Consider the following 11,590-nt stretch of genomic DNA (forward strand, 5'->3'; position numbering starts at 1 on the left):
GAATGCCTATATACATACTAAAATGATCTAACACCGAACCACAATTAGATTATCGATGACTATATATATCAAGTGCAGTAGTTAATTTTTCATGACAAGGATGCAGTTTAAAGCACACTGTAAGGATAATTTTCCATAAGTATCAATCATATTTATCCATAATATATAGTGTGCAGTAAGAGCTAAGCAGTAAGCAGATGAAGATTAGAATACCTTGTGATGTCATCTGATGTTGATAGCAGTACGTGGGGCAAGCGAGACCATATTTAATAGCAAATTAAAGATCTTGGCAGCAACCTAGGAAAATAACTGATAAGGGATGTGAACATCCCCTTAGACAAACAAGCGACAAAAATTCAAGTGTCCAGTCATAGCATGAACAAAAGATTAGTGGCATGCTCATTTTCTTCCACTTCGTAGATTTATTCCTTTTGAACCTAATGACTCATCTTCCATTATTGCTTCTTGTATCCCCTTTGTAGAAAAATATGGATGATGAGAAGGAAAAAAATTAAGAAGGAAAACACAGATAAAGCTAAGCGCCATGTATGGAAATCTTCAGAGGACAAAATACTGCTGAATATATTAAAAGATCAAAGCCTACATGGAGGAAAAGAAGGAACAGGTTACACAAAGAAAGCATGGCGTGATATCTTAGAACAATTCAATGATTCAAGGGTAGAAAAACTTGAATTACAACAACTGAAAAAACATCATAAGTACTACAGGAGTTGCTACATCACCATGGACATGCTTCTAAAACTCACGGGATTTGGTTGGGATGACGATGACAAAATGATAAAAGCTCCAGAAGATATTGGGGAAGAACTAATTAAGGTAAGTTTGTTCGAGTAGAATTCATATAAAGTTTCCATATCCTATTATTAACAAAAACATTAAACAACTTGCAGAAGGATAAGGCTATCCAAGAATATCGAGATAAGGTGTGGCCTAGTTGGATAGATCTTCAAGCCATATGTGCTAGTTCAACAGCATCTGGAGCTGGTGCTGTATCTAGCAAAGGAAAAGATGGTACATGTACAACCAAATCTTCACAAATTGATCTCAATACACAAGTTGAAGTACATGACATCGATTCTGATGAAATCAATGCTTCCCCTGGTGTCTTCACCAAGAAGTCAACTACCATTGAGCCAGAAAAAAAGAAGTCCCCTGGAAGTGGATCCAAGGAAACTGCAAGAGGCCAAAAACGGACAGCCGATGATGCCATAATAGTAATTGATCGCCTTGCAGATGCATCACTTAGCATTGCTGAAGCAAAGAAAACAGTAGCACAACAAACTGAAGCTTACTCGGTTAAATCTTGTATGGCAATACTAAATAGTATGAGTAATCTAGATCCCAAAGAGAAACTAAAAGCGGTAAAGGCATTTACATATGGTGATAAACGGGCCATTTTCATTGAGATGGATGAAGAGACGCGGAAGCTCTGGATTCTTGATCCTTAGAATTTTTGTAATAAACCTTTGAGCATAGTATTTTATTTCAGTTGTTGTCGCACTTTACAAGATTCAGAAAACAATTTCACTTATATTTTGTCAGTTTGTGTGAAGAAATAAATATTGTTTTCAGTTTGGTATTGTTCATTATCCGGTTCAGCACTATTACATTTTAAAACAATTATCCAGAGATGATATGGTCAACTGTGCAAATCGTGCAGGGATCTATGAACATTTCGGATGTGCCAGATGATGAACTTTCTGATTCCGAGCAAGTGCTTATTAATAACATTTCTGCAGTGTCCTTGTTTCGCGATGTGTTGTTCACAAGGTTATTCAGAATGCCCCGCAACACTTCTATATTAACTGGTGCTCAAAAAACAATAGAGTTTTTAGAGGGACATCCAGTTAGATTTTATGAACAATTCGTCTTGAGAAGCACACATTCTACTTGTTGCGGGATGCTTTGTGCGAGAGGAAGTTACTCAAGGATACAAATCAAATGACAGTGGACGAACAACTACTCATGTTTCTACATACAATTGGTCACAATATTAGAAACCGTGTCATCCAAGATAGATATCAGCATTCTGGCGAACCAATCAGCCGACACTTCAGTAAAGTTTTAGACGCCATAAATGGTTTGCGTGATGTTTGCATAACAGATTCAAGCAATCAAGTCCCATCAAAAATATTGGGCGACGCAAGATTCTACCCATATTTCAAGGTATGTTTGCTATTAGAAGCAGATACTCTTTTACATATGATTTTCATAAATAGAAGGACAACACCATTTAAACTTTATTTTTTGACTAACAAAAAATCCCAACAGAACTGCCTAGGAGCAATTGATGGGACACATATTGAGGCAAAAGTCAGGCTTGATAAGCAAACTCCTTATAGAAACAGACATGGTTATCCGTCTCAAAATGTAATGGCAGTAGTGTAATTGACATGACATCCTCTTATGTCGCTGTTGGATGGGAGGGTTCTGCATCGGATCAAGCTGTTCTAAGATGGGCTGTGACTAGTGGGGGTTTAGTTGTTCCTGAAGGTGAAGTACAATTATTTGTGTATCGACAATATATATAAAGATGCTGAATTTGATATGAAATTAATGTGTAGGTAAATTTTACCTTGTTGATTCAGGCTACGCAAATACTCCAAGATTTATTGCCCCGTATCGTGGAGATCGCTATCATATTGCTTCTTTTCGTGAAAGTAATCGGTGATATACTGGTGAGAAGGACTTGTTCAACCATCTACATGCACAGTTGCGGAATGTTGTTGAACGAACTTTTGGTTTTCTAAAAGCTCGTTTTCCAATTCTAAGTAGGAAAGGAGGAATTCCTTGTCCATACAGAACTCAAGTGAAAATTGTTATGGCTTGTTGCATTATCCACAACTTCATAAGGAAGGTTAATCATCCTGATGAGTTATTCGAGCTTTATGAGCATGGGGAAACAGAACAAAATACTGACCATGGTGATCAACAAGTTCATGGGCAAGCAAGAGAAGATGATAGAGTTGCTGGTGAGAGAGTTCGTGCTTCCATCGCCCGAGAGTTGTGGACTAAACATCAACAACGTAGTGCTCAACCAGAAGAGGATTAAATAATGTAATATTTGTTTTCCATCTTCAATTGCCGATATATCTGCATAATTATTGTTGCAACTTTTAATTCTTTATATGGACATGAACTTCCCATTCTTTTATAGGCTTATATGCTCTATCTCTCTCTCTCACCCTCTGCCTCTCCCTCTCTCTATCTGGAGCTACAAGATGAAATGTTATTGTCTACCAATCTTTTCAGCAAGTAAAGCAACCAATAAACTACTTCAAATTGGTGCATTTTTATGTGACATTCAAGTGTTCCCCTTGTACCTACGCACCAGATTCTTCAATGGACCAAGTAGATATGTAGCTAATTGCTAAGTCCTGTCAGTTATGAAGTAGTATACTCTCCGCAAGTGCGTGATGTAGACCATGAAAACATGCTAAGAAACCAAAAAGAGAGATAAGTGTAGCTTCTCTCGTCAAGTGCATGATGTAGTTCATGTTAATTTACTAGTACAAAACTTGAAAATAATACTCCAACATACCTGCTCCTCTGAATCCCCATCCGCTAGCTTGGAATCCCCATCCGCTACAGCTGCCTGCTGCCCCCGGCACCGCCGATACAGGCTGATGTCGGTGCAGCCTGCACGGCTGGCGTTGAGGGGAGGCAGGCCTGTGCGTTGACCTGAAGCAGGACCGCTCGCTAGGTAGAGCTTGTGCGGGGTCGACGGCCGACGAAACGGAGTACGCCTGGGGACCTAGCCGTCCAGGGGAGGGGAGGCGAGCAGCAACCAACATCCAGGGGGCGGAGGCGCGCAGTAGTAGGCGTCTGCGCGTGGCGGCGTGTACCTGGCGACCTGGTAGTCCAGCAGCAACCGGTGTCCAGGACGGCGGAGGCGCGCCGTACCCGGCGTCCGCACGCGGATTCTTCTACGGGCGAGACGAGGGAGCAGCGGTGTGAGCGAGCGGAGGAGGAATCGGAGGGCAGCAGCAGCTCAACGAGCTTGGATGGATGAGGCCATGGTGTGCGATTTGGGGAAAGTGAGTCACTCACGGGAGAAGAATAGAATAGGAGCAGCTAGTTGTCTTTTTTTTTGAGGATCAAACGTCACCGCCATATATTAACCGAAGCTAGGAATGTCGTCCGACAAGAACTCCAGAATGAACCGTAGAGGAACAGAAAACCACACTTTGCAAAGATCATCACCTAACCCTACCTTAGCTAACTTGTCGGCGACCCGATTTGCTTCACGGCCCCTCCACGACACCTTCACGTCCGCGAACACTTGGAGCAGATTCTTGATCTCCTGCACTAGAGGACCAACCATGGACAGATCCCTCTCCTCACTGGAGATAGCTCGCGCCACGCCCGCATTGTCCAGCTCCAGATGCAATTGTTGCACGTTCATTTCAGCTGCCACCTGGATCGCCCGCTTGCACGCAAGGGCCTCAGCCACCTCCGGGCTCGCCACATTCTTGATTGAATGGCATGCAGCAGCCAGGAAGCCCCCGTTGTGGTCACGGAGAACAACACCAGCTCCTCCCCTCGTCCTTTGTGTAGACAGCGCCCTGTCGGAGTTGGCTTTCACCCACCCTACCTCCGGCGCCGTCCAGCTGGCCTGACTCCGAGCCTGCATCTGTGGAGGGGAGCGCTGGTGGACCTCCTTCCACTCCGCCATGAGAGCCACCACCCGGCGAGCGATTGACAGTGGTTCTTCAATCCGCTTCCCGTCCCTGGCCTCATTGCGCGCAAGCCATAGGGCGTACACCGCCTGGATCACCAGCGTGCTCTCATCCTCGTGCGACGCAGCCAACCACTCCAGTAACCATTGTCGAAGCGCGCTCTGGGAATCGATCTGCCAAGGTGGGATCGCCACCCTCATTCCCGTTTCTGAGCACAAACTCTCCCAGAAGAGAGCCGCGTGCGGGCATCTCCAGAATCGATGGAAGATGGTCTCATCGCGCCCGCAAGCTGCACAAAATACCCCAGCTTTGATGCTCCTTCTCCTCAGCTCACTCCCAACAGCAAGGCCATTCCTCATCAAGCGCCACATGTGTATCTTCGCCTTCCCTGGAGCATTTGAATCCCAAAGAGCTAGATAGCTCTTGTGATCTTGCATAGTTGATGATTCCGCCCTAGCTTGTGATTCCTTGTTCATCTCCTTCCGCAAATGGTAGGCCGAGCGGACCGTGAAGTGTTCGTTCTTTGTGTAATTCCACGCAAGGCAGTCCTCAACGCCAGGCCCTCCCACAGCAAGCTGCTTAATGTCTCGGGCATCATCATCAGAGAACATGGCATCCAGCTTCTGATCATCCCACTTCGCCCCCGCCTGATCCAACAAGTGACGAACTTTTGTCACCCCCGGGATGAAGACTGCACCCAGTGGTGACAGACTCCCCTTCCTGGGGATCCACTGATCATGGTGGATGTTGAGCTGCATGCCATCGCCAATTCTCCAGACCAGGCCCGCCCGCAGCAAGTCACGCCCGTGAATAATGCTTCTGAAGGTATACGACCCTCCCCCCGGGCAGGTAGCGTTCAGAATGCTCCCCTCTTTGTAGTACCGAGCCTGCAAAACCCATGCACATAAAGAGGAAGGCACCTGCAGCAGCCACTACTAGGGAAAACCCTAGCAGTAGTGCTGGTTTTGTGCTCACTAGTAGCGCGGGTAGGCGCGCTACTAATAAGGCGCTACAGCTACTGCTTAGCAGTAACGCGTGCTCGCACGCGCTACTACTAGGACGAATAGCTGCAGCGTTTGTTCACTCCCACGCTACTGCTAATGTAACTACTGGCAGCGTGTTTTCTCTCCATCGCTACTAGTATTCTTTTTTTATTTTTTCATTTATAGTTTATTTATTCTCCGTCGTACAAATATTAATACAATACCAGTTATGAGGTTTACATCATTATGTCCATAACAGTGTCAAATGAAGGTGGATTAGGTTCAAGTGGAGGCAATATGTGGTGCATGTCAAAAGTATACTACTAATCCAAACTTGATCTAGTTTGGACTAGTAGTACTTTCAATGTGCACCGCATGTTGCCTCCACTTGAATCTAATCCGCCAGCACAAGTTATTTAATCATCAACATGGTCATTACCACCAACAGTATTTATTTAATCACCACTAACACTAGCTAATAATAATCATCATAGTCATTACCACCAACACTAGCTATTTTATCATCATAGTAATAGTGTAGCACATCATCATCCTGAAACTCATTTCTAGCTAGCTAATCACTCCTGCTGCTCTTTTTTAGGTAAAACTACATAAAACATGTGTAGCTCTCCTCCTTGATCAAGTTGGAGCATGGAGATGAACCTGTCTCCTAATCGTGGGTAGCGCCTCTGTTTGCTGCCCCCTAGTACTTCTCTGCGCTCCCCCATCACATATTTGGTCCAGTCTTGCACTATTAAGCATCCGTCGCTAGTATTGAATGCACTAAAGTAATCTGTAGGATATCTTGGCCGTAAGCTGATAATACTCATGTTACCTTTAGTCTCGATCCCATAAGGCACAACATTCATCGGGAGTCCCTGTTGAAGAACATCGTATGGTAACACAGTTAGCAATGAAGTTTAGCTTCAAAAATAATGTATGGAAAAGATGCACTGAGGACAAATAGTAAAAATCTTACCATCCTTCCTAAATAGATGTGACCGTAGTTCATTACGAACACTATTGGTCGCACGTTTTCAGTACTAACATTTCAAAATCCAGGAAGAAAATTTGTCTTGACAGTATCAAGATCCTCAAGCCATGAAACATAATGACTTAGCTCCTCGCAGTTTAGTTCAGCCTCGGGATAGTAGTAGGTCCTGTCTACCAAGCGCTGGACATGTTTGCTTGCACCGAAATAAGCTGACAATACAAATTAGTTGTCAACTATTTTTCAATAAACAGTATCAAAGACATAAATATGGTTGAGAAACTTACATAATGGTATAACTGGAGGCGTCTGCACATCGACCCAGATGTCGGTATTACCTTCAATATCATCTTCCGGACGAATATCAAAGATGATAACCATATCAGGTTCAAATGCATAAGTCTTGCATAGTGCTCGCCATGTTTTGCATCCAAAATAGGTGTAGTCGTCTGAATTGTATAATTTTGCATGGAAAATATAACCATGCTCGGTCTTCAAATAAACTTTTTTTACCTCCGTAGTATGACTGAAACCTATCTTATCCAATACAAAAACTCTTACATGGCAGGGGATACGCTAGTAGAATAGTAAAAAAAATATAAGTTGAAGCAAATGAAGCATATGTCATGCTTAATTACGACAAAAGACTTGTCGTTATGACTTACTGTATCCACTTCGAAGTTCTCGTCCAGCTTGATGCTGAAGCGCCTATCATCATCTAGGAAGACTCCGTCGCACAGGCCGCGCTCGTCTTCGCAGTATTTGCAAATACCGAAATCCTTTTCATCGTCAGACATTTCCTATGTTCATAGTTAAAACATTAATTAAAAATCGATCGAAGACAACTACCAGGATACTCAACACACAAATCCGGGGCACTCGATATTTCCTACATATTCTGGCACAAGTCATGCCAAAATTCACGGAAAAATCCGGCATGACCTTTGCTAAAATAGGACATATCGAGCGCCTGAAATTTGCCGGAACGGAAATGAATCAACACTCCGGCAAAACATAGGCCACTCGGAGGTGTAATCTGCAAACATGACCGGCCACTTGGATATTGAGCAACACAAGATATACATTTCAAAATATCTTATAGGACTCAAATTAGCATGCATTCAATAAGCAAAAGTAAATCATCTCATGCGTCCGTACATCGTCGAATATTATCACTAATACATCTCGAATAGTGTCATACATATAACATCACTAATACAACTAAAACCCTAGCACACACGGGTATCGGCGCGGGAGGTGGACACCCACAGAGAAGGAACCATCACGGGATCATAGCTCCAGTGAGATCCCTGGAGAACCTGTCAGGCATTGGAGAACCTGTGCTCCAACGTGAACAAGTAGCGACGGACGTGCGCGTCCTCCTCACTGACACGGTGACGCACCACCTCCGCGGAGTCCTCGAGCCTCTGGACCGTCACTGGCCCACGCGACCGCCACCAAAGAAGGTTCGGGTCAACGACAGGCTGGCTCCTCACCAACCTGCGCCCCCCGGTAGGTAGCGCCTCCCAGTACCACCCCGGCGGAGCCCAGTCCCGGACATGGCCCATCTGGTCAAGCAGGTGTCGTCCTCCGCTGACTCGATGACGAGGATGCGGGATAGGCATCGTCCAAGTCGATGCGGGAAAAATTGCTTTAACTAAAAAATAGTAACAAGTTCTTACTAACTAGTTCTATTAATTCAACTAGTTCTTACTAAAAATAAACTTACTATAAATAAAAATATTCTAATACTTAATTAGTACCTAGTTCTTACTAACTAATTAGTACCTAGGAACTACTGCCCTAATTACCATCTAATTTGATGAACCTATAGGGGTGGAAAGTGGTAGCGGATATTCTACTTATCCAACTATAAAGTGAAATAAGTGGTCAAATTTTACTCGTTTTATGATTCATCTTAGAAATTTGATTCGTTTCCACCCTAACTCATTTTCCGCATCCGCATCCGATTTGTTTCCACTCTTACATGAACCCTAACTAATTTGATGCAACTAAAATATGAAAAAAAAACCTAGGCAGAGGTAGGGGAGAGGGAGGAGCAGGCGTGCTCACCTCGGGTGCCTGTGACGAGGGAGGGGCAGGCGGCGTCGCGGTCCGGGTCGGGGGCGGCGTCTGGGGCGGCATTGAGGTCGGGGGCGGGGGCGGCGTTGAATCTGGGGCCGGGGCGGCAGTTTCACTTAGGAACACCACCGCTGGGTTGTGAGACCTAATCAGGTCGCGCAGTTCGCCCACTGTCGAGTCCAACCCCAGTCCCCGACAGTTCCAGGCAAAGACATTCATTGCTCCCGACGGCCCTGGCTCCCAGGGTCCGCCGATCTCCCATTTTCATCAGAGATGCGATCAAACACCGTCGACGTCTTGCGTCGAGTATCGCGAACGAAAGCATCAAGTCCCTCCTGTTTGTCCACTCCGCCCTTCGCCACCCACACCTGCCGTGGGCCTCTTTTCCTACTCTCATATTCACCCTTGTCACGCCGAGCCATGGCATGATCCTGCCCTGAACCCTGCCTGGATTTTTGCACGTAGTAACCCCGGCGCCTCTCCCGCTGCGCATGCATGCTGGGCTCCCCCAACTGCCCCGAATGGCCCGGCCTATTAGCACAGTGCGCGCCCGAGGAACCACCCACACTGTCTTTGCCTTTGAGCCCCCAGGACGGATCACGAGTAGACTCGTGCTCCCGCTGGGAAGCCCTATCCAGTAGCCTATCTCGCAGCTCATTCTCCTTCCGCTGATCCAGCTTGTTCCTCAAGTCAGGTGCCTGCGTCGTCCGGTGAGCCCAGTGGCCCTTTCCCGGACTATTGACCTCCCCCTCGCGCAGTCCGCCATGTCCGCCAGTGCGGTATCCATCCGAACGAGAGAAGTCAGAGCTTAAATTTCTCTTTGCTGGAATATCTCGAATCCGAGCACCATCAGATCGCTGCCTTCCACTCCCCTCATCCCCCGCCTGAGAGCTGCCAAAACTGTTGACGCTGCCCGACGCTCCACCCCCTTCCCCCTCCTTAAGTCCAGACCTGTCCGGTGAAGCCCGGAGCCAGCCAACCCATTGAGAGGAGGAGTCGACTGGCGGTTCACAGCCACCCTGCAATTTTGATTGCTTCAAATAAAAACCGCGGACCAGAGGCTCAAACACTGCAATTTTGGCCCGCACACGCAACTGATTGCCTCCTTTGATTGCAATTTGTATTGTACGCATTTTTGGAAATGCGAACAAAAATGAAAAGGTGGGAGGAAGATAATTTAAACTCGCGCAGATATATGATAGCATTTTTGAAAAAATAATAATAAATGAACATTTTTGTAATATATGTTGACAATTTCTGAATAAATATACAACAATTGTGCGATATACACTAAACAAATTTCTAATACAAGATGAACATTTTTTTTAAATGAGTGAAATTTTGGAAATTACTGTGAAGATTTCCTTAATGTACGCAATGAACTTTGTATATATACATGAAAAAGAAACAAAAGAAACAAAATAAAAGATGATAAAGAAAAATATCCACGAACACTTTTTCAATTTTACAGTTTCTTTTTCGAAATCTATGATTTTTCCCCAAATCTGTGGACTTTTCTTTTGAAAACCCATGAACTTCTTTTCAAAATTGTTGAACTTTTTCTAGGTCCGTGAACTTTTTTCAAAATTTGTAAACTATTATTATTTTTGAAATTCTAGTTCACAATTTTCTCTTTTTTCGATCAAACAGCACCAGCATGGGGTCTCGTGTTCGAGCGGCATTTTTTCTTTTTGCTTTTTAGCAAAAACAATTATGCGGGCCGGCCCAGCAGGGAGTAGCGCCCTTTGTGATTTTTTTTGAATGGAAAAAACTAAAGCGGGCTGGCCCGACATGAGCTGGTGTGCGCCCTTTGCGAAATGTCCGAATCCCGGTCATCCACACGACCCGAAGGTTCGATTCAGACCAGGATTGCATAGTTCAGGGTGCAATCGACCGGGATTTCGACTTGGGGGTTCGTTTCGCCGAACCTCTACAAATTCAGGGTTAAAAATGAACTTTTTCCTATTAAACTGGGTAGTATATCTCAATGTTATTTTGGAATGTCAATTAATGGTCGGTGGAAATTGGTGGGTATTAATTAGACATTTATTGTAAGTGATGCTGATCTATGTTCCTGTCACACTATATAAACACTGGCAATTTGCATCAAGCCACAAAACTCACAATAAGAGTGGAAAAGAGGAATAAAAGAGTTGCTAATCGACCATGGTAATTCTCAAGAGAAACACAAGGGTTGTTTGCTTGGCGGTGCTTGTGGTCATGGCCACAACCTTATTGCCTTTCTCAACTACACAAGGTTGTTGTCCTTGCTTTCATTCCTCATCGTATATATAGTAAATTTTGTTTCCCAAGTGCATATATCTAGAATCATCGTGGAAAACTGACACTTTTAAACTCTTTTTGCAGGGGCGTGCTTAGTGGCACCGGAATGCTCGGGTCCCTACCCAAATGTAATATGCGGTGAGTTATGCGCTCGTTACGGTTATAGCAAAAATGGATACTGCAAAGATTCAAGAAATTGCTGTTGCAGTGGCAAAAACTTAAAAGAGTCAGTCCAGGTGGATCCTACTGCAAATCCTTAGGAGAGAAACTCTAGAAGCTGCTGCACCACAATATGTAATGGTGAGATGATTAAATTTGAAATGAAATAAGTATTTATAAGTGCATCGGGAATTCCGGGTGAATGTGATAGAAATGGTCAGTAATTCGATATGTTTGGCAGATGGGTGAAAAATCCTGGGCTGTAAACAAAATCGCCAATGGTGTGTGTGTTTGTCGTAGAGGAACTACTTTTTTTTATTTCATCAAAAGGTCATCACGAGACAATGCAGATGTGGATCGAACATTATCATTTTTTTCATTTCACTCACAAG

The 11,590-nt window shown here is 44.4% G+C and overlaps 1 long non-coding RNA gene and 1 pseudogene across 1 annotated transcript; both read left to right on the forward strand.

Annotated features, from left to right (window-relative positions):
• Nucleotides 1-488: 488 nt before the first annotated feature.
• On the forward strand, nt 489-3,073 carry LOC123083402 (uncharacterized; annotated as a pseudogene).
• A 7,469-nt stretch (nt 3,074-10,542) lies between these two features.
• LOC123083403 (uncharacterized) lies at nt 10,543-11,383 on the forward strand. The gene is made up of 2 exons (XR_006439293.1): nt 10,543-11,013; nt 11,124-11,383. It is a non-coding gene; the product is annotated as an uncharacterized lncRNA (long non-coding RNA).
• The last annotated feature ends 207 nt before the right edge of the window (nt 11,384-11,590 follow it).

The sequence above is a fragment of the Triticum aestivum genome, chromosome 4A, assembly GCF_018294505.1.
Source record: "Triticum aestivum cultivar Chinese Spring chromosome 4A, IWGSC CS RefSeq v2.1, whole genome shotgun sequence".
Classification (NCBI taxonomy): domain Eukaryota; kingdom Viridiplantae; phylum Streptophyta; class Magnoliopsida; order Poales; family Poaceae; genus Triticum; species Triticum aestivum.